General features: G+C 39.2%; 1 long non-coding RNA gene across 2 annotated transcripts in view; it reads left to right on the top strand.

The window, feature by feature from the left end:
- The window catches only part of LOC142600437 (uncharacterized), a 29,619-nt gene extending 9,464 nt beyond the window's left edge, over positions 1 to 20,155 (top strand). For both annotated transcript variants that reach the window (XR_012833910.1, XR_012833911.1), the window contains exons 2-3: positions 17,457 to 17,617; positions 19,569 to 20,155. This is a non-coding gene — a long non-coding RNA (uncharacterized LOC142600437). The remainder of the gene's footprint in view (positions 1 to 17,456; positions 17,618 to 19,568) is intronic.
- The last annotated feature ends 6,498 nt before the right edge of the window (positions 20,156 to 26,653 follow it).

Below are 26,653 nucleotides of genomic sequence, written 5' to 3'. Positions count from 1 at the left end.
CAGTTTAGAGGTTTGTTTCCCTGGGATCCCTGCATTGCTAATGGAGATAAACGGATTCCTCCAGAGAGGGGCTCGGGGTGAAAGCGCCACTTCGGTGCTCTGACTCCTTCCAGGGTGGAGGTGTCCCTTCTCTCTCTGCTGATCGCACAGCCAGCACCGAAACATTAACCTGCTGCCTGAAGCTGTCCCTCCCACAGCTGGCAACACCTTCCACTGGGCAACATCCTTTTCCAGTTTCCTATCAGCATGTGTAAGAACCAGGGCTGCAGTTTGAATTTTTTCAATATCTGAAAAAGGCCTTTGGAGGATGAGGAATAAGGCTAGCAAGGTGAAGGGTAAAGGCTAAGAAACAACATCTGGAAGTGAAGCCACGTTGTACTTATTTGACTTGACTGCTTACATTGCAACTCTGTTTTCCAGGTTTCAATAACAATCCCACATGGCTGTGGCTGAACCATCTCATGCTACTTTTACTGACTTTTTAATATCTAACAAAATGCTTTGAATCAATATGTCCAATAGGGTGTCTCAGGGATGTTATATAAAGTAATGAATGATTAAATAAACCTAGAGCTAAAAATGGATTTTTTAAAGATTTTTAATCTTTTCCCCTTTCAGTTGCTAGATTTGTGCTGTTACAGTTAGAGCAGCTAGTGTCCGTTTAGAAGTACTGTACACACAAACCCACATTATAGTGATAGCTGGGCCCATATATACTTAGCTTTGTGTATTGGCTCAGTATAATTAATTACAGCACAGAGTACTTCCACAGCTGGAATCCTGTGGAGAACCCTGGCTTGTTGTATACCTGCCTTAACCTGTTGAAAATGACTGCAGAAAATGTCAGGTAATGGGCTTGTGAGCCCACAGTGTTTTGATTCATTTTAATAACCAGAGGTAGAAGGATTGTTAAATATGAGCTAAGTACAGAAATAAAGTAAACCTGTCTGGGGCAGAGCCAGCATTTAACAGTCCTTATCTGTATGATCACATACTCATTGGTGCTAATCTCAGCTTCTGCCTTAAGTAAAAGTGAGCTGTCAGTATTTTTCCAGGGGAAGTAGCCCTTGAAGCATTTATCCATTGCTAGGAGTGAAACTGGTACAAGTTCATCAATGGTGTGCTCATAGCTGCTAGTATTAAGACTGATGAAATGTGAAAACCCTAGCTGCAGCTCCTGTGAGAATTGGAGGCAGACAGGGGACCTCAAAGAACCTAAAAGGATGTGTGATTCCTAAAAAACAGCTTTCCCCATCACACTTGTTTTAATGGTTACTCCTTTAATAGATTTGCATCTTCTCTGTCCATCCAGGGAAATTTGCCTGTTCTAGAGAAGGTAAAACCAATCCTACTTGGTCACTGGAAAAGTGCCATTTTGATGGGGAAGTGCAGCCCACCAGCTAAATCAGAACCTCTGTATTAAGCTCTGCCTTTCTGGATAGACTTCTACTCAGTTTGAACCAATGCCAACCTGGTTACACTAAACTCCTTAGTGAATCCAGTGGTTGATCTTTTTTTTTTTTTCTATTTCTACACCTGTCATACTTAAGGAGTGGGTGTAGAGAAGTCCAGAGAGAAAAAAAACCACATATTTCTTTGAATGTCTGCTCTTACAGCACATAGTGACCTCTATTCCTTTTTCTGAACTCCAGAGCCCTCTGCTTTTATCATCTTCCCCACGCCTGCTGCCCTGCTGGAGCAGCTTCCCTAACCAGACAGCTTCCTCACCCCTTCTATAGCACCAGAATCCCCAGGGTTATCCGTGTCCTTAGAAAGAAAGCACTCTCAATTTTTTGTCAGCATAAAAGGGGGACCACTCCATAGCCAAGCTTATCCTGAGGTCCAAAGGCACCCCACAAAAGCAGCGCCGTACAGGGGTTCAGTGGCTATGGTGCTTAATGTCTGCAGCCATGGAATTCCAGCCTTCATTTCACGACGCATCTCCGTACTCTCAATTATCTACAAGTTAGTTTGGATGGTTTGTCTGCAAATACAACTACAAATGGCAGCATTTATGCATTTCTGATCGAACTGTAAGTATATTAGACTGAATCAGAAACGTCCTGAGAAAAATGGAGAAATATTTATTCTCATAGATACGTATGAAAGTTCTACTCTGTAGAGCATTTTATGACTCATTCAAAGAGATGGTTTGGTTGTTTTTGTGTTGGTTTTTTTTTCCCCTCACACATCGCCTCATTTTCTGACTTCCCAAGTTGTTTGCTGCCTTCTTGTTTTTCAGAAGATTTTCCTCTCTGAATTGCCATCAGGTTCCTCAGCAGCAGCAGCACAAGAATCCAGTAGTGGTGATGGAATTTTGCGCAAACACAGATATCCACCTGAACCTTCACAGTGGCTATGTTGTATTCAATTTTTTGAATGGAGTAAGTGCAAAGAAGCAGTAGAAAAGGATTTTCTTACAAGTTGCTTTGGCTTTGTAATTGGGAACCTTACCAACATTACTCTTCCCTGTTATACCAGAAAGAGTAGTCTTGGGCAAAGACCTATAAAGATAGTTACCCCAGTAAATGATGATTTCTTCTCTTCAAATTGCCTTGCATTGTATCATGGTGTTTGCTCCTACAAATACAAATTCAAAGCTGTATGACTACTTTCAAATATAATACTCCAGCACGGTGTTTCCTACTGGTGAAATGAGGTGAAGAATGAATACCATTTGACAAAAGCCAGCAGAGGGATTCAGTGATGGAGCAAAGTTCTGAAATTTGCAACTTGTAACTCAGATGACTGTCCTCATACCAAACCTGTGGTTTAAATCATAATAATAATAATCATAATCCTTTTTTTTTTTTTCCTCCCCCCCCCCCCCCCCCCCCCCCATTTTTGCCTTTGAGTAATTGCCAGGAATCTCACTCTGCAGTCTGGAGACAGCGGAGACTGTGTTCTGCAATTAAATGTTAGGGAGTGTTTAATGAGAGCTCCAAGGCTGATTCATAGTTCAAAGTTATCCAGAAGGTTTCTTTTTCTTTTCTTTTCTTTTCCTTTCTTTCTTTTTTTTTTAATCAAAACCAGATCATTCATTTTTATCTCAGACAAAAATATGATAACGGCTAATTCATTGGGCGGGGAGAAGGAATGTAGGGAGTTACTGATAGAATTTAAATAAAAAAATTTAGAGGTCTAATATTTTATTTCATTTCAGAAATGTAATAAATCTTCTAAAAGGCCTTACGCAATTTCTCCTTGAAGATATTGCACTCTGATAATGATGCCATGCCCTTGCCAGCCAATTTTGTGATTTGTTCAGGTTATTCCAATAATATCTACATTTCACGGGAGAGTATTTACATTCAAATCTTCCCTGAGATTTGTCATGCCCTGTTGTCATCATGTTTTCTCCTGTGTCACCTTCAAGGACTGATAGGGCATGAAAATCTGCAGGAATAAACAGGACTTGAAATCCCCAGTGAAAGAAGCAGTGTCTCAGCCCTGTGGGGAACTGAGCTCCTTCACTCCCACTGATGTCATTAGCGCTCTAGGAGACTCAGCATTTTGGAGAGGATGCTCAGTGCCTAGCAGAATTAGGATGTAATTGCCAATTTCAAGCCTATGTACAGAACCATGTCTCAGGCCAGGAGATGGGAAGGAAGTAGCAAGCCGGTTACAGAAAGTCATACGTAAACATCAACGGATGCTTTTGTAGAAGAGGGTGTCCTTTTGGAGAGCAACTTTTTCATTTCTAAAGACTCCTACCCTGTATTAATATACTGAAGGTTACTGAAAAAGAAGCACAGCTGTGCTCCCAGAAACATATTTTCTCTCTAGCTAGCATGTTTGATTCCTGGAAATGGAAAGGAGTGCAGGGAATAAAAATGGCTGTGCTTAATCAGATTAAATTAGTTATTCCACATAATTGGAATCCTTCATAAACTGAAAGAATTGCCCTCTAGTATAGCATGGGGAAATACTGGGAGTTTATTGCTGAGATTGGGGCTAATGGGAGAATTTTAGAGGATAAAGACAGGTCTGGGACAGGTATGACAGACTAAGATGACAGTGATTGGAAATTACAGTGTAATGGATCCACTAACAAGGGATAAATAATTTAGGGTCTGTCTTGATGATCAGGAACAGTTACTTTCAGGACAGTTTTTGTTTGCTCATTAACCAGCCAGATCAGACCATGGACTGGCAAGATACTTGAAATATCCTTTAAATAAACTTTAAGGAAACTTATTTTGCAACCTGAATACTCAGTTTGTGGAGGTGGGGGATCGGTGTGTAGGTGTGGTAGGCTATGAAAGTGGAGAAGTAGATCCTTAAAGGGTTGGGGTTTTTTTCCAAGTTGGGTTTTTTTGTTTCAGAATCTTTAAAAATATTTTGCATTTGAAAGTAAAGCCACTCCTGGCCAAAGAAAACATGTGGAGATAAAGATATGTAGGATTTCCTCATTCCCTCAAGTAATCTTATAAACATAATGCTTTCAAGATAACAGTAGTATACAGAAGGATGGGGTATGTGCCTAGTTTTGTGAATAATTGGCATTTTCCATTTGTAATAGAGTAATGAATGTGCTAACTTAGTTTATATTTAATGCACGATAATCACACCCTCATCTATTGCAGAATGAGGGTTGAAACAACTGCTAAAACATATAGTGTTTCAGACACCTAAAAAGTGCTGTCTTCAACCGCAGTCCTCATTAGAGCTACGCTATGGCCCGCACGTAGCACTGACCTCCATAGGTCCATAGCCACGGCTCTCACTGGCGTCACTCTGAGCATCACTTCGTATTTGAGCATAACCTTACACTATGTGCGCATGGAGCACGCAAGTGTATTTTTATGATGAATGCCAGAGTCCATCAGGAAATAACTACACGGTTTTATATAAAATTGTGACAAGTGTAACTACAGGCAAGGAAAGATCTTGAGTAGAGCCCTGTAATTTTTTCCATTCTTAGTTTGCAAGGCTGATTTCCCTGCTGCTCCTCACAAGCTGTGCTCAGTGCAAAGTTGCCACTATGAGAAAAAAGGGACTCAATACCCTACAGACAACATCCACGCCTTCCCAGCTGGCCCCCATCCCAAAAGGAAAAGGGGTTGCCGTTGTAATATCCTGACGGCAGTGACAAACGCTGTGAGCGGAGGTACAGCTGTATGGGCTGTTCACACAGCCGGCAGCAGTCTGGGCACGTGTGGGCACTAAGGCTGCTCTGTGCTGCTAAGTGGTGTGCGAGTCCTGGAGCAGACCGACCAACATCCAGCCCCTTGATGTGCACATTTTCCTTCTTTCCAGACAGCTGGATGCAGCGTGGCTTGATCCAGAGGCACGCCAGAAGTCCCTGCAAAGCGGGGTCCTAAAACTGGAGCTTTCTACCGCGGGAGCACTCGAGGACAGAGCCCCCCGGCTGAGCCTAGGCGGGCACCCAGGCACCAGCACTGGGGGCAGGTAGGAGGCTGAGTCACTGCACAAACCCAAACCATGCCCACCTCTTCATGCAGGCACCGTACGAGATCATGTTTTAAAAGCAACCTATGGTCAGAATTAGCAAATGCAATTTACACAGCCCCAGCACTTGACTGCTTGTCAAAAATTCCCTCTGGTGGGCATTCCTTGCTCAATTTGTTCAAAGAGACAGAGCCAGTCTTTGCCAACTAGGCGGTGTTACATTAGCATATTTCTATTAAAACATATGTTATTTTGTTCAATTATGACATGTTTCTTCGTTCTTAGCCTGAAGCGATATTTGAGATATCACCCCAATACTCCGTAATTATAAAGATATATCCTATACATTGCACTGAAAAATTGTAAGGCTTGAAGAGCATACAGACTGCTCAGGCATTCTATTCTTTGAGTACAGTATAGAGAATAATTATGGTTTCTCATATTCTCCGAGTAATTAATTTGAAGAATTTAATTATATTTTTCATATTAATTATTAATGTATTATTCACCCAGCATAGTCAGTTCATAATTCATAGATGTATTAGTCAAGTAATTCAGTTGATGAATTTCATAGTTTTGAATAAGTTATTCAATTTTTTTTAATTATTCACTCAGCTCTAGGAGTATCTGTTGACTCTTGAATATTAGCTGTAGTATGGCAACTTCTTTTTTTGCAGGGTCTTGTGAACACCTGAGATTAAAACTAAAAGCTAGTGAAATGCTGTCCAGCCCTGACGTGTATTTATGTAAGGTTGCTTCACAAAGAAATGACAGTTTAATCTGATTAGCAAATTCAGATTTGGGATCTTTAAGCCTATTTAAATTTAAACTTCAGTTTTCTTACAGTACGTTCTCATAAACTAAGGGTTTTTTCCTACATTTTCACCTCATTTAATCTTAAATCGAAACCTATGGCAAAATCCAGTCCTCACATTTACCTTTCGCTAATGCTAGAATTACACCCATGATGACATACCCATACATTAAGCTATGAGTTTTGTCATCAGTTTTGTGCTCAGATAATTCTCTTTATATTAGGAAACTTCTAACCAGAGTAGAAGAGAAAAGAACTAAGGTTTCTACAGTATGCTGCCGGTGCAGCAGGATACTTTAGCTTAGCCTAAATAATAAATATGTAAGTGGCCTAGACAATTTCCAGGGAAAATAATCTTATCATACTGGGAGCAGCACTGGATGTATATCAGGTAACAAGTTTGTTGTGGCAGAGGAATAACACACAGGATGAATTATCAAATCTTTACATATCTAGATTTAGTGATTGTATCACATAACTGGGGCCCATAATGCTGGTGGAAATCCAGAGAAGAATGCATATACATACATGTGGTTTTATGGGTTTTTTTTAGACGGAGAGCGCCTTCTGTATGAGTATATAACATAATAGTCAATACTGGGAAATAACAGAGCAAGTGAAAAGCTCTGAGTGAAATATACTTTATTCATAATGTTTCTGGGTCCCTTATTCTGCTAAACAAAGTGATTTCCATTAATTTATGCTTTTTACAATCACATCTTTTTGTCTAAGAAAAGTTTGTCCTGTATTCTAAAAAAAAAAATAAATAGCAGTAACTTTAATTACATTCAAATGATGCTTGGAAAGGTTTTCATGGTGAGCACAGCACTGTAACACTGATCTATTGAATGCAATGCATAGTTTGAGATTTTTCCCTGTACAGACCCCAGGGAGTTTTCTTTTTAACAGGTCTAAAACCAATAAAGCCATTTTTTCAAAAGAACCCTGTATTTAGAATATATTGGTTCCAAATTCTGTGCATATTAATGTTATCACATTTATCATTTTTGTATTGCTGTTTCGTACAACCTCAGTGTCTATGTTAAATCCAAACCACAGAGGTGTACGCCAAACCTTTAATGATTTTCAAATCCACAATTACGATACAATATTCTAAAAGAAAAGTCTCCAGCTACAGGTTGCTTCTTTCACTGAGGAAGATGTTTGTGTTTTGGGTTGTTACCTCACTAGCAGGCAGTCCATATGGTGCTAAATCCTGTAAACTAACTGTAACTAGGTATAAAATTCATAGGGAAAAAATGTAATTTATCACAAGTGCACAGCTGGTATCTTCTTCTAAGTGGTTGTTTCCTAATCTGATACCAGCCTGTTTACAGCCCTAGTGTGTTATTGAGCTATAAAATCAATAACAAATAGCATGCATGATCCCCTGAGAGATTAACCATTTATTTCAGCTGTGGAGAACAAATGAAGGTTAAAGCAAAGGAGCTGCTTTAAGAAAGGTGCGTGCACTTTTATAGATGTGTGTGCGCATGAAATGAAACCAAGTAAGCCTCTTTTCCATTAATTGATAATAACTGCAATAACAACATAGGGTGGTTTGTTTGGTTTTAATTATGGTTGGTTTTTTAAGCAGCTGATTTTCAAGCTCAGATTTACATGCAGTTTGCTTTCTGCGTGCTCCCAAAAGTGCTTGATATGTGATTTATATATGTTCTTTTCCCAAAATGTTTCAGTATTACTCTGCTCTTTTCTTTAATCGCATCTCATATCTCAAGGAGTACTGCCTGGGGCAGACGGAGCATAAGCACTGAAAGCTGCAGCGGTAAAAAATATAGTGGACAGAATTGTCGTGCCCTTTCTTCCTGGCTCACAGCTGTAAAAGCTGTGGATGTTTTAATGTGTGCATGTGCAACGGGAAGGAAGTGAGAGATCAGAGCCATGGTGAGCAGCGGCAAGGGTGAGAAACGAGTGGAAGGAGAGAAAAGGGGGAGCGGACTGGCTCCGGGCGGGCAGAGGGGGTGTGGGGGGGGTGACCAAGGGACCTGGAGAGGCACAGGGGGGAGAGTTGCAGGTGGTGTGTGTGGCACGCCGGCCTGCGGAAAGGACCGGGGATGAGTGGCGCTGCCACAGGATTTTGCAGTATTCCTAGGGACTGATTGTGCTGGCAGCATCTAAAACCTCATTTTTTGAGCAAAATACAGGTCTTAGCCTTAGATGTGGCAGAACCAAAGTGAAAGCAGTGGTTCCAAAGGGGAAGAAACCTCCTTCTGAGTCCAATTCCTTGCTGTTTGATGTGCAAAGATATCGGATATAATCTTAACACCAAGACTCTGTCTGTTTCCCTGCATAGCAGTTAGAAAGATGCTATTACCATTTTAATCAAATTAACCATTTCTCCTGTGATCCTTGGATTTTTTCATCCCTCTGCATGACAGTGCTTAGCCCCTTGTACCAGTTGGTCTGCCTCCTTTATATCTGAGTTGGTTGCAATTCATCGTTTTGCACTGTATGTAGTTTGTAAAGTACTTTACAATGAAAGACACTTGCAGTGATTTACTTTAGCCTAATTCCATCAACTGCGGAAGTGCTGCTCCTCATTTTTCCAAAACAAGATCAGAATTTGACCTCAAAACACCCCAGTGAGAACAGTATTATTTATACTTATTTTATAGAAGGATAAATTGAAACACCGGGTTTAAGTGACTTGCCTGAAGGCATGAAGCTTCTCATTGCCATAGCAGAGACTCGAACACATGAATCTAGATGCCAATGTCCTTGCTCTAAATGACAGATGAACTCTGCAATCAGGATTGTGCTCAGACGGAAAAATCTACTAACATCCATGAACTTATAAAACCAATTTAAGCCAAGGAAGAGTCAGGCCTCTGCCTACTCTCCAGGAGCAGAAGAGTAGAACTGTTTCTTTTCCTGCAAGCGTGACAGCTGCTTACGGGATAGGGAAAATGCTCTTTGAAAAGGTGAGTTCTGCATGTTTGGAGACTGTCCTGTAACAGAAAGTCAATTCTTTCTTGCTCACCTCTGTGGCGAGTACAGTTAAAAAAAAAAAAAACAAAAACAACCTCTCAAAGAAAATCACATGCCAAGTTTAATTTCATAATTTTCTTTTTTTTCTCTATTTGTAATTGAATGCTTTAATTATAAAGGTTTATTATAACATTGTAATTGTTTATTCATCGATCTGAGACACTCAGTGGAATTCCTTCACTGGGAGCATTGCAGTAAAATTACAACACACAGGAGACAAATCTAGCTTGTAACATTGGCAGTCTTGTGGGTACTAAATATCTTCAAAGTCAACACATTTGCTGATGGGCAAATAAGAGAGAAGACAAAAGTAACTTCTCCTCCAGTCCTCTGCTATTTTTAGTGCCTCTGTGGCTGTCTACATAGTTGGGGGTTTTTTGTGTAGCCTGCTCCATCAGTGATGAAGCTAACTCAGCTCAGCTCCAGCCTTGGTGGCACGATCTCAGGCTGTCATACAGATACACTGTACTCAGAAATGCTGCATGCCCGTTGTGAATGATGGGCGGCAGAGGCAGAGCAATGGGGGTAATGCTGTGTCTGAGTTTTATACTGCTTATTCCCTTTACAGATGTAACGTCAGAAGTTTGATGCACTTTAAAGATTATGCTGGATTTTCTGAACTGTTTTGCAGCAAGAAATTTGATGCAGTGGATACTGAGAAGAGATGACAAAAAATTATTTGATGTTCCTTTTAAGCCCGTGGAAAGCCTGCTCTCAGACTGTAATTTCCTGGAATTTATTATTCACAATTATTCACTGTATTTTGTTTTGGCAAATCTTTTTAACTCTGTTTTGATCATGCACAGTCTTCCATGAATAATCATCATTTCAGACTGGAGCTGTTGTGATAGGTCAAAAGAGAGATATGGCACTGTCATGTTTGTGACTGGAAATGGAAGAAACAACTTCTAGTGCAGCATTTGCAAATGCGGATATAAAATTTGGCACCTGTAAATATTCATGTACATACACTTGCAACTACGCTCTGGGCTTGATCCAAAGCCACTAGAGGTAACAGAAAGAATGAATATTCATGTTAGTAAAACTTAATTCCTAGATGGTTCACTGAAAGCAAATGTAAAGAGAAAGCAATATAGGCAAAAATGCATTAATGCCACTAACTATTCACAAGCCAAAAGGTCCTACTTATTACATTCAAATACCGGTGGGGTCTTTTTGCACATATGTTAATGAAATAACACACATGCACACAACTGTGATTATGGTCTCCCTTTTAGCACTATCTTTCCAAACCACAGAAGCTTTGCTGCTTAACAAGGAGAAGCTAGGAGAAAATTAGAAGTTCAAAATATGTGAAACTGGTCCAGCAGAAAGGAAGCTGCTTTTTTTTTTTCCTCAAGCAGTTAGAAAGTTTTACTTGATTTTGCATACTTTCCCACAAAGCTCAATACATAATACAAGCAGAAGCTAGCAGTTTCACTGTGGACTTGTGAAATTTTCACTTTCTCTTAGGACATATACCTAATCTCCACATATGTGAAATTACTTACAGTTCAAATCCCTAAATTGAGCAACAAAGCAGAGCAAAACAAATAAGAGTACATCTGATGATTGGTTTGAGTCAGCCGTTACAATTTTGTTTATCTTTTTAATTCTTTTTTTCTCTAGCAGAAAGGTAGAAAAATTATTTTAAGAGAGAAATTATATCTCGAATGAGTCTGAAGAGGCAAATGCACACCTACAATGCAGAAATTTCCCAGTCAGACGGAGGCTGAAATTGGGAGACGCAATCATTTGAAGCTGCCATTGGTTTTGCTTGAACGGTGTTCATCTGATGGCATGTAGCCAACTTCACGCAACACTGGGCTATGGGGCAGCCTTCAGGTGCCAGCTGCCCGAACTCTATCTGTAAGTCAAGCTCAGTTCATTCATGAGAAAATGAGGTGTTAAGAAAGAATATCACTCGTACTAGACCATAGATCTTTATACTTTACAAAAATCTGTCACCCCTGTGATTAGATAATTAACAGAATTGGTGCTTATAGTGCTACACATCCTCATAATTTGCACAACAGCAACCTGAATGGAGAAGTTTACATTTGCATTTGCCTGTCTAGCAAAACATCACTATGTACAGTCAGGATAATACATTTTTAATGCAGAGTAACCTGTCATTCTGTAGTCCAAACATATGTGCTCTATTGTCAGCTGGTTTAAATGTCCCACTGCCACTTTAAAAGATTTCTGTTGTCTTGGACTGAGCTCTCATTTCTTTACAAACTGCTTAGAGCATGAGAATAACCAGCAAGGCAAGTAACAGGGCACCATTTCATATCCTGTGCTTTCAAAGTCCAAGAGTACTTAATGGCATGCCTGTATGTACAGGGAGGATTTGCCTGATGTTATAAAAGTGACTGAACACCAAATACATCAACAATTTCTGCCACAAAATGAACAATCTCCTGCTGTAATGAAAGGAAGTGCTCATGAATGATGGGGGGGGGGGGGGGGGGGGGAAGTAAATATAATTCTTCTGCCAATGGGATAGTTTGTACTCAGCACAGAGTATCCAGAGTCTATACATCAGACTCCACAAGACTGAGCTTTGCACCTGAGCCACCTTATTTCAACTTCCAGGTGTGGAGAAGAATGTCCAAATGTTGTCACAGGATTAGATGGCTGCAATTAGACAGTGACAGTAGCTCTGCAAGTTGGGAGGAACAGTGTCCTCATTTGCACTCCAGCTGTAGGGCTCCGGGAGTGTTTAGAGAAGCAAGCAGATTTTTTTTTTTCCCCTGTCACTACCTGCACCACTATCTTTATAAATTGGGTGAAAACATTTTTTTCAGAATATTTTGGTAGCTTCTCTTCAAACAGGTATTATTTTACCTTGGCAAATCTGAAGGTCAGGACTGGGCAGGTGTGAAGCTGTAAGGGGAATAATTGCTGTAACTGGCAGCAAGGAAAGCAGCTCTTCAGTATGGATCCTGATTAGAAAGAAACTTCTATAAACCATGGACAATTGTAGTGCACTCTAACTAACATGAAATGAATTTTTGTTCTCCTGAAGACCTTGGAGTTTGAGGTGAGAGGAACTGCTACCTGGAATTCCTAGTCTTCATTCTAGTTCAGAAACACCTTTCGTCTCAAATTGGGACAAAAAGATGCAATTTCTTACCAAATCCCATTCCCAAATCATTTCACTTCAGAAATATCTAAGTAGTCCCATGACTTGCTTCATTTTATTAAAAGCATTTCTTTTCTCTGACTTTTCTATTATTAGCTACAGGATAATAAGTTTTTTGTTGGATGTGACAAATGTTCATAAAATCACAAATCAAAACAGTCACTGAAACAAGGTTCTTTGACCTTGTCAAAGTGAAGTATTTAAAAAAACTTGTCTAAAAAATTTTTGTTTATCTATACATTCCAGAAAATGTTTGATGTAATTGAACCAGAATTCTCCAATGGAAAACTGTTCTGTCTGTAAAAATAGTAGATCAGCATTAATCATAAGGAAAACGAAAATAAGGAGATGGCGAAAAAAACTTAAGTGAAAAACAGTGGTTGTGCAAGATTTTCAGAGGGCCTGAGAGGTGCAAGAGGTCAAACTATAATATCACTGAAGCTGGTAGGAATTCTGTCAATTGCTTTAATGTGATTGATTGGTGTTCTATCATGTATCTTACAAAAATTCAATATATCTATTTGAAGGCCCAGAGAACCGCAGATGTTTCTTGAGACTAACTGACAGAATCCAGTCCCTCTGATTTCTTTGGTGAATAAGCAGGTGTGTGTGTGTATATATATATATATAAAAAATGTACATAGTCAAATGGAGGTGATGTACACCAAAATACAGCAGCTGAGACTGTGAATATTGGAGTCCAAATGCATAATGAAGTTCCAGTATTTGCATTTGAAACCCATCATGACAAACTGTAAGCTAAGTCTGATGGGCAATGCCCCTTTATGGGTACTTTGGATGCGCAGTGGGTGGATCAGAATGAGATGCTGATTTCATTTGGATTTCTGCCCTTACATCCACAGGACTGCAGCTTTGGCATTGTTTGCCTTTGCTGCAAAGTTCATTTCTGTTTCAGCATCTGTTCATGGACAGAAGTCTGCTTCTGGTTCTTTTATGGTACATCTCTTGCTGTTTCACCACGATACATTGCTTGTTTGTTCACTTGTCCTGGTTGCTTTCTGCAACAGCTATGTTCTTTCTTCTCAAGTTTGCTGTGCCAAACCCATATCTACGTGTAGACAGGCCTCTGCATCAAGCATTTCATTTGTCCTAACAAGGAATGGTCTTCATTTCAGTTCTAAATTAATCGCCTCCTCACACATATCTGTTGTGATAATCCTACATTTTCCACGGTAAGGTAGTTAAATCACAAATCCAGAACCAGTAAAATAAGGTAATAGGAAAGGTCATATACAATAAAATAAATTAATTTCTGAGCATGTTAAGATTTTTTTTTATTATTTATTTATCTATTTATTTATTTATTTTAAATATACTTCCAAGGAGAGGTAGGTTGAGGGGGGGAAGTTTCTTGTTTCCTATTTAATGTCAAGTCATTTGGTGTTTGTAAGTATTTGTAAAGCTTTTCACAAGGATTTAGCTGCATATCACAAATCCTACTGATATTAGTAGGAATTATATAATTAAATCTTTGTACAAATATTTGAAAAAATATAAGAACACACTATCTACTTTTCAGTGTCATTTTCCCTCTTTTTTACTCTTCTGGTATTGGGTGTTTGGTTTGGGGTTTTTGGTGGTTTTTTGGTGGTTTTTTTTTTTTTTACTTTGTTCATTTTGTGATCATTTTCCAGATCAATATCACAGAATTAAGAGTCTTTCTGTAGCAAACTTTCTGTAAACTACCATTCAAAGACAACCTTTAAGTCTTTCCAGAACACTTTTCCAGAGTTTTGTTGCTAGAGAAGCTGTTTGTTACTGCAAGGTGGTATGGTGTTGAGCGGATAAGCTTTCATCCAGTATCATCAGATGCTTCAAGTGCACCTGCGGCTCCAAGTGCATCTGAGGTTAGCTCCGAGAGATGAGAGAAGTGCACCAACCGTGATCATCTCTTTCAACAGTCCCTGCTCACAAAGGAAACCGTCCGAGATAACAGATCAGTGTCAGAGATCACACTGTAAACCAAAGAAATAGCCTCTTGGGTTGAAAGCTTCTTAGTCATGCAAAGGATGATGTTCAGGTAAATTCCCTGACTCATCTGCTGACCTTATTTGTACTGAAAAAAAATGCTGGGATGTTGTGGCTACACCTATGCTAGTAAACTGAACAGTGCTAGGGCTTGTTTTCTTGTTCTCAGGTTAGCTGGCACAGTCTGGACCCCTTCCTTTTGCTAAATTCTCTTGTCTTCAGGGGAGGCTGCTAACAACTCAGCTACCAGCTGGGGAAAAGTGGAGAACGGTCCTTGCTTTGTGTTGACTCCCAATTTGTGCCCAAGAAATATTTGGGAAAGGCCTCATTTGCTGGGCCAAAACTATGCTAATGACTCTTCAATTATGAACAGAACATGAACAATGAAATTCCTAAGATCATTATTTAGTTTATTAGTATATATGTTCCTTATGATTATATCCTAATATAAAAGATATCTTTTCAGGGAGGAAAGTATTACTTAGTGCATAAGCATTCCATTCCAAAGGTCACCGTTTGCAGTTCCATTTCCCTCTTTATATCATGTCCACGGAGAGCAAATAGCAGTAACTTCACTATGAAGAACATTGTACTTACTATTCCCTATAATATGCTATAAGAAATGTGCAATTTTACCTACGCATCTTTAGAGGCTTCTGAAAAAGAAAAGCAGCCTGAAGTCTATGCTGGGAATATGCTAATTAAGGGAGGTGATTGAAATGTTAATCAAGATATTCTAAGGCTGACAGAGGAAGGAGATGTCTTAATCCTCCACATTACCACGAGGTCCTCCATTGCCCAGTCATAGCAGAGAAAAACCAAAAGAAATTGAGATGGAGGCAGACACCACCCACTGCGGACTAAGAATCCACTCTGTGTCTCTAATATTTGCAGTCAACAATGGCACAATGCTAAAACAGAGCTCTGAGACTTCTCCCGAGCATGCCAGATCAGGGACAGACTTTTGAGGCTAATTAGTGAACCTCAAACGCTTGCAAAGATGAATTGTTAGCAGCAGCCTTAGAAATTTTGTTTTTCATTTAAGCTGTTTGTAGCTTTGTTCTGTTACTGCAGATCTCTGTTTTAAGTAAACATGCCATTTAAATCTTGTCTACTAATAAAGTGGATGCTGAATAACCTGACAAGACATTGTATTTTTAAAAAATGTCAAAATCAAAGCTGTCTGATAGGGTTAGACTTCTTTTGTGGTGTCCAGTACCTGAATGCATTTATGCATAGTACTCAGATGGCAAAAAAAATGCACCTCCACTGCGTTACACAAGTTTAGGAGCTGGTAATGCTCTAACTGTGGTAAGAGAATCTGCTTGAAACCAGTGCTAGCCAGGCAAGTTTTTTTGGAAGCAGGATCTTAGTGAGAATGTTTTCAGATGTATTGGTGGCTTAAAAATGCACTTAAGTTAATTTGTGCAGCAGCTGTTCTTGCAAATATTATGTATTGGGTTACTACATGGCTTTGGGAGGAATTGTCATTTTGTACTCATGAAATTTGAGGAAGACAAAATTTTATTTCCTGCTGGTTAGTTCCTAAAGTTGTTATAAATATCCCTTGTTTTCCCTTGCTCTTTTTTCCTCTGAGCCATGTCAACAAATACTTTCCTGTCCTAGCAGTCCTGAACTGTATCTTTAGGGAGTGGATCTCTGCAGTGAACCTGTTAGTGTTGAGAATTCAAGGTCCATACTACACATCATTTTTAGGGAAGGAATGTTATTTCAGACTACACCTAGTGTGGCCTCATGGACTAAAAACCCACTAGCGTTTGGACCAGGTTAGTTGTGCTCTTGGTGTTCATCTTCCAGTTTAATCCCAAAGGGATATTGTTCATGCACTCTTAGACTGCTACATGGTATGAATCAAATTATGTGGTACGTGGGAATGATTGAGGAGTGTGCTTCAAAACCACACTCCTGATCTGGACTAAAACACCAATATTAACACACTCTGTTCTTGAAGTGTTGTGAAAATACAGTTTCAAAACTTATCAGAGATGTCAGGGTGATTTTGATGGCACTATTCACTGAAATGATCAGGAAGAGGGCATCGAAATCCTTTAGTAAACCATTCTGAACCATAAGGTCCTTTGCAGTTTTAAATCTCTCTTTGGAACACTCCAAATAAGAAGTAAAATATGAACACGAAGAAAATTCCAACGGTGCGGTGCTACAATTACAGAAAAAATATTAAAAGCAAATACAGTCAAACTAATATGCTCATACCTGTCATTTAGAATTAGTTGGAATTGGTATTTATTTGTTTGGAACATTGGGATCTTTGGCTGATTCATTGAGTTGAGTGTAGATTTTTGTTGCTCTTCTTTGCTTTTAATTCTTTATGCAGTTGACCTTTCTGGCACAGCAGTTTGGGACCACCACTGATGAAATGTTATTAACATCTTAGCACAGCTACATTAATAATCCAAAGGAAACACAGCTAAACACGCTCTTTCCAACTTGCTCAGTGACTTAGCACCAATGGTGTGCACAGCTGGTGTAGGTGACCTGTTTTCAGCAGGAGCTCTGGATACCCTCATTCCCTGCGGTGAAGAGAAGGTGATCCTGTTGGCTGGATCATCTTGGACTGACACTGTATTCAAGGCAGAAGCTGTTTCTCAGCACAACTTTTGTGAGCTCAGGGTAGCTGACTTTGCTGGAACATCAGTTGCAGCGGATGCTCAGTGCCCCTGAAAGCTCAGTGCCCCTGAAAACTCAGTGTAAGAAGTATTTGGACCCCAGAACCGAAACACAGACATCTGAGTCACGGGGCAGTTTAGAAGATGCAACGAAAGAGATCTGCTTAAAACTGCACGCAGATTTTCTGGCAAGACCAGGGAGAGCGCGCTGAGCTTTCTGCTTTCCAGTCCTCTTTCCAGATCACAGGATGGATTGCTTCATCTTAATAGCTCATATGAACTGTTAATATTATTAACATTTATTAACCCCTCCTGCAGACTGTTAATTAAATAATGCAGAGTAAAACCTTAATTCCTCTGGTGCTGACTAGATACCTCTTCCACTTGACACAATTTCATTTATCATTACCCTGTGTCCCTTGTGTTTAATTTTCAGATGAACTAAATGTCTGCATTTGGTATTTAAGATACCACATTAAAAGTGACTGCGAACATAACAAACATAAGCAGTGTTACCAGAAGTTGGCACGGTGAAGCCAATAAACAAGCCTGACTGTAGGAAATTGCATCCTCAAAAGTGTGGGGAAAGAACCTTGAGTAAGTCTATCTTTTAATTTAAACTTATGAAGAATAATAGTTAATAAGCCTTTGCTGAAATGTGGCAATGTTCTCCTCGCGTGACAGGTTTAAGTTTACACATAAATGCTGGAAGGAATGGATGAGCTGATTGCCCGAAATGTGATCCTAAGTTATGGTAACCCTTTACCCCAGCTTGACTTTTTATTAAATCATGCAGCTGTGAGCCATACCGGAGCTAAAGGAATGACTTGATGAATGTGCTTTTAAAGCAGTTAAGCTAACGCTCCCATAAAACTGAGGGGGAAGTATGCAGATTAGTGTCCTCTTCTGGATGCTGATAAAAGGCACTATTTATAAATATAAAATAATTGTTTGGCAAGCAATATAACCTTTTTTCATGGTTGGTGTTATACAATAAACAATATCAGAGGTTTCAAAATCCTGGTAACGAGAGCGCTGGGAAAGTGGTGCTTCTCCCACTGGAACTTTGTGTTGATTTCCAGAGCTGACTCTAAAGATAGGCTGTGGTTAAGGAAGAGGAGGCTGGTCCTAGGGTAATAAAATCTGCCTCCTGGTTGATCACCCTCACCACTATCCTTGGGTAGGGCTGTCTCTCTCACATCCATTTTGCCCCAGCAGTGGTACCTGGGGCCGTGATTCTTCTGTACCGAGGGGTGGAAGGGATGTAGAGGAAACAGCGAGTAGCGCTCATGCAACGGGGCAGAAGGCTGTCACGAAGCAAACATTTACCAAATTCATTCTTTTCCTTCACAAACGTTACTGAGAAAGGCTTCCCCACCCCAAAAGTAAAAATACATGTGGTGAAATACTGAGAAAGGTGCTGCGCAAGAGCAGAGCTTGTTGCGTTGGTGTATCTCACAATTCAAGATGGAAAAGGGCAGAGCAGACTTTCTTCATCTCTATAAATAGCATGCTGCTTTTTATCTGTGTTAAAAGATTTACAGAATCCTTTCTTTTGGCACTTGATCACTCTAACTGGCAGCGTAAACATAGGAACTCCAAGAACACAGAAAATCAGAGGAGAAGAAAAACGGCTGTGCGGTCCTACTGGGATTCCTCAAACCATGGCAGTCGGGCCTCTCACACATTAGATATTGCTTCTTGATTTTTTTTTTCCCCTTTACTGCCAACGCTAGCCCAGTGAGGACAGAGTGCAGGAAAGGCAACCAAGAAGGGGAAATGAAGTTCTGACCCATGAGTTAGCAGTCCTAGTCAATCCCAAAGTGCTCCAGGTGTCTACACTAAACTTCTTAGAGTTAATGAAACGGTGGCAAAAAAACCCTGATCCTGTGTGCAGAAGAACGAATGCACTGCTACATGAATTTCCATATTTACTACCAAAGGCACAGAGCTGATATTAGAACTGATAGCAACAGTTTAAAATAAATTTCCTATAAAATTTCAAAATGGATTTTTAAGTTAAAAAATACCTTTCAGAAAAATGCAACAATAAAATCCAAACCATTTTTAAATATTTTAAAACTTTAAATATTATATGACAAGCATGCTGGTTTGTATGATATACATACACAGAGAAAGATATGAAAATGAATGAGACCATGTCTTTATCAATAACTGAAAAATATTTTTCTCTTACGCAGAATTGATACATGGTATACGTTACTCACATACTGTATAATTCACTCTGTTAAACTGAATGTTTTCTTATCAAAGTCCAATTGTGAAGGCTGTCCACAGAGTACATGACTGATCCATGCTGACTGGACGTGCCTGTAAATCTGATGATATCGGGAAGAAACATGTGCCTTAATCAAAGCTGGCGGTGAAATAATATCTCTTTACCTATAGTGAATGCATTCACGACGTCTCCCTCTCCATTTCTCTTTCTCAGCTTTCTGAACCTCTCTTTTTCTATAGATTTTTGTGTTTTCATAAAATAAGCTTTATCTAACGTGCACAACAATTTATTGTGCAATTAACTTTTCAGTCATCGTACCCAAACACCCCACGTTAAATGTGAAAATAAGAAAATCCCATGGTTCCGTCAACGTGTTTTCTAGGAATTCGGCAGGCACTGGGTGGTCTCTCTGACACCCCGCGTGGGCTGCGCAGCCCTTTACGCCGGACGACAAGTGTGTCCCCGCTGGTGAGAAGCAACAGGGCGCTTTGGTGGCTGCAGAAAATGGGGGTGAGTCCCACCTTCACTGCGCACATAATGCTTTGCGTCTCGCTGTTCCCTTGAACAGAGCCCACCTGGCAGCAGGGAAGGTGGGTTCAGCAGGGACAGCGTGGGGAACGGGGCCAGAAGGGGACAGGAGGTACCGAACGCGCCGGGGAAGGGAGTGGGGCTGGGAGTGCTGGGGAATGGCACTGCTCCTTAGGAGACCCCGCTTCTGTGTCACCAAATTAAATTATTTCACCGCCATTGGGGCTGAAAGACCTGGTCATCTCTTTTGGAGAAAATGTGGTCATCTCAGGGGTTTCATGAAATCTCGATGTTTCCAGCACAAGGCACTATTCTTTTAGTATTACACAGCCTTTTGAGAAATCATACATTTTCGGACTTGAAGTCTTGCTAAGACTGTCGTGTAAATATTCAAGCTACGTTCATTTAGACCAGCTGAGATCTATTTATTTATTTAGTTATTTAGTTAGTTAGTTAGTTAGTTAGTTAAAACTAGCAGCGCATTTAATTCGAGTATCCTGACAGGAAAACTGAAGTTTATCCTTACAATTCTTATTTTTGTAGTCACTGTTATTTCTTGGCTCTCTCTGTACTTGAAGAAACAACAGCAAGGTTTATATTATGAAAAATATAATTAAAAAATAAAAAATAAATTGCTTTTATGCTTGCTCTGCCAAGATTAATTTGTTTTTAACGTAAACTTTTAAAATTAAATACCCTGGATCTCTTATTTAAAAATGAAAAATGTTTAATATAAGCAGATGACAAGACTTGAAAAGATTATTGTTAGCAAAAGGAGTAAACAGAATTTTTAAAATTATTAGAAAAATGGCCCTACAAATGTTCTTTTAAAGTATTGTTAACAGACTAATGTCACTGGATACTTTCCACTGTCTGGAACTAATTCCATTTAAGTAAGTCAATGAAATATATACAATTTTTCCTTTATAATAGTTAAGAAAAACTTACAGCTTGTTCAGGTGTTTCTGGTATGATTATGACTTTTACTGGCTGTCTTGTTTGAGCTGGTATGATCACTATCTCATTGCCTACCTTCTAAAGTGATTTTTAAGATTGCTGACTTGCATTCTGTAGGATCGAGTCTAATGCTAGATATTAATTTTTATTAACTTCATTGTCTTGATCATGACAGTCAAAAAAAAAAAAAGGAGAAAAGAAAAATAATAAGAAAAATAAATTCAGAAATTTGGTCGTAAGTGCTGTTTCAGAATAAATTATGGATGAAACTTCCACAGTTCAAAGCAAAACCCAGAATGCTGACATATTACTGTGCTAGTAACTGTATTGTGCCTATACAATACTCCCCACAATTACAACAGACTTTTACACCATGGAATTAGAATAAGCCTGGAGCTTATTAAGTTCAGCGATGAATCAAGTCCCACAAAATGCTTATCTGGAGCCATCCCTTTTCTTATCAGGATTTTGGCAAAACGCTGCTCTGTGGTTTCAAGCAGGCTAGAGCTATTGTGAAAATCACCTTTCTTTTGCTACTTCAGCATTTCTCTTCTCGCAACTGATAATGAAAATTTACAAGGAATTTAAAAAAGAGAAGTAATTAGAAGCTTCCTCATCTTTCCTCCTTGATTCTGAAAGTTGGAAGAAATGAACAAATATTTGGAGATAACTTTATTTCTAGCTATTTTCTATCAGTCACCAAAATTCTTCTGAAAACATGAGGGAAAAGATTGTAGAAAATGTTAATTTTGATCTAGCAGACTGTGATGTTTTTGTGGCATGCTTATTATGGGAAGAAAGAGAAAGTAATTCTAAGTAGTTTGGCTGTATTTTTAAAACAGTTTTTTGTGCTTTGTTTTTTTGAGATAATTACGTCACAAAACATAGCAGTATGATCACGACGTCCATTTGGATGCAGTTAGAGTCAAGTGTAAAGTCTTGTAAAAGTACAGAGGATATGCTTTCCAGAACACAGGTTTATGCAAATAGCACTGTACATATGCATTTTTTAATAATAAGGCAGTAGGTCTGTAATTTTAACAGCAGAAATAAGAATTGTACATCTAATGCTAAAAATGCTATCTTTCAAAGATGATTTCCTTTGGTCCTGAACTCTGAATCTGAAATTGTGCATGTTAAAAAATTAATACTTAAGGTTTTAATTTTTTTATTTTTAAATTTTCTGGAAAGTGTATCTCAGGAGCATGTAACTGAAATTCATTAGCATTTACACAAGTAAAAATACCGACCCATGATATTTAGAAATATAAACAGAAATCCTGGTTCTACTTAGGTCTCTCTAGCTGGTATCTGAGGGATACACTACGTTACACAGTCAGGTCCTGATGACAGCACTAGAAAGAAATCCCCAAAACAGTTGTTGGGTTTGGGGTTGGTTGGGCCTTTTTGTTTTGTTTTGTTTTGTTTGTTTTGTTTTGTTTGTTTTGTTTTGTTTGTTTTGTTTTGTTTTGAGGGGGGATCTGTGGGAACTAGTTACAGCAAAAGTGAAACTTTCCATGTTAGAATGCTGATGACATTTTTCCTTAACGCCTACAATTTTCCATCACAAAACCCAAACCATGATGTTCTAAGAAAGGTAACATTAACGTGACCCTGAGATTTTGCCACATCTTACAGGTGCTGCAGTTTTTGTATTTGATGTTCCCATTTTCGTCTCTGACTCATGCTTGTGGGCAAGTCCATCTCCCCTTGTACAGCTCAGCCTCCTCCCAGGTCGAATGCTGATCCACGCTGCAGAGCTGATGGCGCTGCCGACGTCAGCAACCTCGCGGCAGTTGGTGGCGGGTAACACACCGTAACACACTGACAGCAGGTATTAGCTGCACCCAAGCCAGTGGGGCAAAGGTGAGTTGCCCTGAGAGCCAGAGCCGGTGCAGTGACCAATGTGCAGGGCATCTGCATCTCAAATCACTCCTGTCTGTGAGAGTGCAGGTTAAGGAAAACCGGAATATTTAGAAATAAAACACAGCATATTTTAAGCACTGATTTTGGTTTGTTTCTTATTTATGTACTGCACGTGGCTAGCTGATTTTTCTCATCAAAATGTAAGGTGAAGATAAAGGTTGAAATATTTATAATTTCCCATGCAATGAACTTTGGGAGTTTTGAAGATGTCTAGAATGACATATTGGTGCTACCACACCTTCCAAACTAGAGATTGGAGGGACAAGCACATACGCCTTCCTCACAGCAGTGTAGGAACTCCTGTAGGGCTAAAATACAAGTCATAGAGATTTAGGGCACAGGCTTAAAAATCTGGAATCTTTTTCCTTTGTGCTATTTTGGAGAAGGTCTAAGTCATTTACCTCAGATATGTAAGGTCTATTTTTACACAGACTAAGGGCATTTTTAGTACTTCCACATGGAGTACAAAAAGCTTTAAAAGAAATGTAAATATAATTTGGTTTGTCATTAAAGACCTTTAATACTGCCACAGTGACAAAATGGGAATCTGAATCCAAGCATTACTCAAGTCAATAGTTTTGCTTTTTCTTCTGCAAATTTTACCCCAAGTCCTTAGCTCCTGACTCTCCAATAACTTTCTGAGTGCTTTTTGTTGCTCTATTACAAAAAGCACCTTTTAGGCTGAAAATCCTCTACTCTGGTAACTTGTAACTGGTAACTTTGGTAACTCTACTCTGGTAACACACAGCGGGTGTGTGTATGTGGATACAGGGCGTAAGGACTCATTTTCTGGGTTTGCAAGAAATGCCACCTGGAGGGAGCTTAGAAAAAAAAAGACAACAGTTTCAATTTCACATCAGGTTTCTGAATATAACTTTCCAATGTCTCTTTTCTGGTCTTCTGTTATCTCCTGTCAGCCTATTTTCCTATTTTCTCATCTGGCAGCCTCTTCGCATGCATGTGAATGACGATTCAAATGCTTCAGAAGCTGTTGTTTTCAACTTTTATTAATGTTTCCCAACTCATTCTCTTGTTTTCCTGCTGACAGGTTGCCAAAATCACCCTCTGGTGAATTCTAAAAGGGTCTGGTAGTAGAAATTGGACCCAAAATTTGTTGCAGATAATTACTCGATCAGATCTTTGTCACAAAAAAAATTTGACAGCCCACACATCTCTATTTTTAAGCAGTCCATAACATAAAACTATCAGAACTTTTCTTTCTTTAAGAGCAAGAAGCACATAGTAAGATCAAAGATACTTCATTTAAGTGGGTAGCATACTTGATTCTGCATAATTTTTTGTTGATTCTGGAGATTGGGCTTAGGCTGGGATTTCGACCACATCCAAGAGCGTACACCATTCCCTCTTGCTTCTGGGAATAATACACTATAATAGTAATCAAGTCTGAGTTGTTTCATCCCAGATGTCATTCAACACAGCATCACCAGTAATAGCCTGCCAAGGAATATTTCTGCCAAGTCCCAAACCTGGATCTTGAATGAAGCAAAGGGAAAAAAAATATTCCAGGAAACCAAGCTAGAGATTGTGTTCTGATTACAACCTATTTGGGGATAGGATTTCAGGAATTTAATAACTGCTGTGTGAATACTCATACATATAGACATGATCAATAAAGTTCATACTTTATGTTTCCCACTTGTGAAGTTTGGTTGAATTTGATTTATGTTTTTTTTCCTAGCAGCATGGGACACAATATTACAGATTTACGATGGATAGTCAATTTATAGTATTTAATTTAAACACTGCTGGGATGTTGTACAAAAGTTTGAGGCAACCAAAACAAATCTTAAGTCAGTGTCAGAAAAAAAATGTTCTTTCTTAAAAAAAACCCTTGACATAAGAAGAAAATAAAAACCAGAAAGAGTAGGAGAAGTAGGAATAGTTGATTTTTAAAGTGTGTCGAAATAATTATCATCGCAAAGCCCATCACTGGTGGGATGGGAATACACTGGTGCCTTGCAGAGTAGCATAGGGATAAGGAAAGAAGAGTGGGGATGAATATCTGACTCTGATAACTTTTATAAGTAACACCTTACCAAGTTCCTCTGACATTCTTAGAGTATAAGGATTTCACTTGGCTGTGGAATTTCAGTTGTTCAGTTAAAATTGGAAGCAAAAACCCACAACAAACCAACCCCCCACCCAAAAAAAAAAAAAAAAAAAAAAAGGAGGAGAAACAAGAAGGAAAGAGAAAGAGGGCAGAGGAAGGGAGGGAAGAGCCAGGTAGGTGAGATTCTTCAGTGCTCATGGAAATACCATCATTTGTTCTGGTGGTTCTCGACAATGTTTACAGCTACGTGCTTCTCCACCTGTTTGGCAGGTCTTTACTCCTCATCTTGCTCGCTAATCCATTTCATTTATTAATTGCTAGTTCTCAGGAAGGAAGGTCAGATACAGCAACTTGAAATAATTAATCTAATTTGTTTGTAAATTTATTGACCATAACTGTTTGAGTAAGTGAACTTCAGCTACAGGTTGCAATACTCTCACTGATATGCAGATTGACATCTATTACATTTTTGAACTCATACATTTTCTTGTACAAACACCAAATCACTCCTTGCAAGCCTGTCTGTCCCCATCTTGTACCCCCTGAAGTCTTTAATTAGGCCCTACCTGTGTACATCTACTGGGGTATTCTGTAAAACTTCGTTTGCGCCTAGTGACAGATGAACCAGCTAAGGCTCAGTGTTTGAGTGCAGGTTAAAGCGATACGCCGTGTGATTACTTTCAGAAGCAATGCTAGAGGTCTCGCTGTGAAGGTGAAGAAATTGTGGGTTATTAAGTAATATCCTGTACTCCAGAGGGCACGCATTTGCTGGAGAATGTCTTGCGTGAGATATCCCTTCATCTGTTAGTTATTCCATCGAAAGGAAACGTGGCGGTGATACCTAAACTCCAAAGTCACACATTCTTATAGGTTAATGCTAAATCATCAGCATGCCTTCTTCAAACACTAACTGATGAATCCTCACGGCAGCCCTGTTTGCGAAGCACTGATTATCCTCGGTTTATAGGCTGGGAGGACAGAAAGGCTTAAACCAATCATTTAGGACTCAGACACTGTTGGACTCCCCAGATAGAAGGATTTCTGACCAAACACAAAACCCATAGGTTAATCTCAAAGTAAACCTTATAGAAGGAAAAATAATACTTGATGGTGAGGTAAACACAGTCAAAATTAATAAATAATCACTTCACTGGAAGGCAGTAGCTAAATGATCTGTAAAAGGTTAAACAACATAAAGAAACACTTTGTTTAGTTTATTAAGCAAACAAAGCCTTATATGGACATAAAATTATTGCAACACTGGGTTCAGAAATTAACCCCTGTATAGGTTGTAGTATAGAACTACCTGGTTCTTTGAAAAGAAGGAAGTCAAAGGTATTTGCAAGCCTGTTTGTCTTCTAATAAGTAGCCATGTTTGAAAGACACCTTGGTTCTAAACTTTAATATTGCATTTTCAGTCAAATTGCCTTCAATTACACTGAAAACTAGTATCGATTAATAAAATCTGGTACTAAACTGAATTCAAGGGGAGATTTTGTGTTCATAAGACTCCGGAACAGACAAATAAGAGAGTACAAAATTATTCAACTAATCTGCTTATAAAGTATGGAAAATAAGTCAGATGAATCAAGTAAAAAATAACAAGAAAATTTACAAGATGCCACTCAGTCTTGGAGCTTGCAGCAACCCTATTGATATAACAGGATATCTTAATTTTTCCAGGCTCTTGCGGCGATGTGTGGCAGTGTATGCTGATGGAGGTGCTCAGTCTGCAAACAACTGACGCTGCACCCTCCACAGATCAGGAGGGTTGAAGCCTTCATCCTGTCATTGAGAGGCTCTGTACTATGAAAAAAAAAAAAAAAAGCAGCTCTGTAGTTAGAGTACCATACTGTGTATGCACAATAAGACTCTGATTGTCTTTTGGAAAACTCTTTACCAGGGCTTCAAC

Source organism: Balearica regulorum, chromosome 2, assembly GCF_011004875.1.
Source record: "Balearica regulorum gibbericeps isolate bBalReg1 chromosome 2, bBalReg1.pri, whole genome shotgun sequence".
Classification (NCBI taxonomy): Eukaryota; Metazoa; Chordata; class Aves; order Gruiformes; family Gruidae; genus Balearica; species Balearica regulorum.
This window is presented reverse-complemented; position numbering and strand designations above follow the sequence as displayed.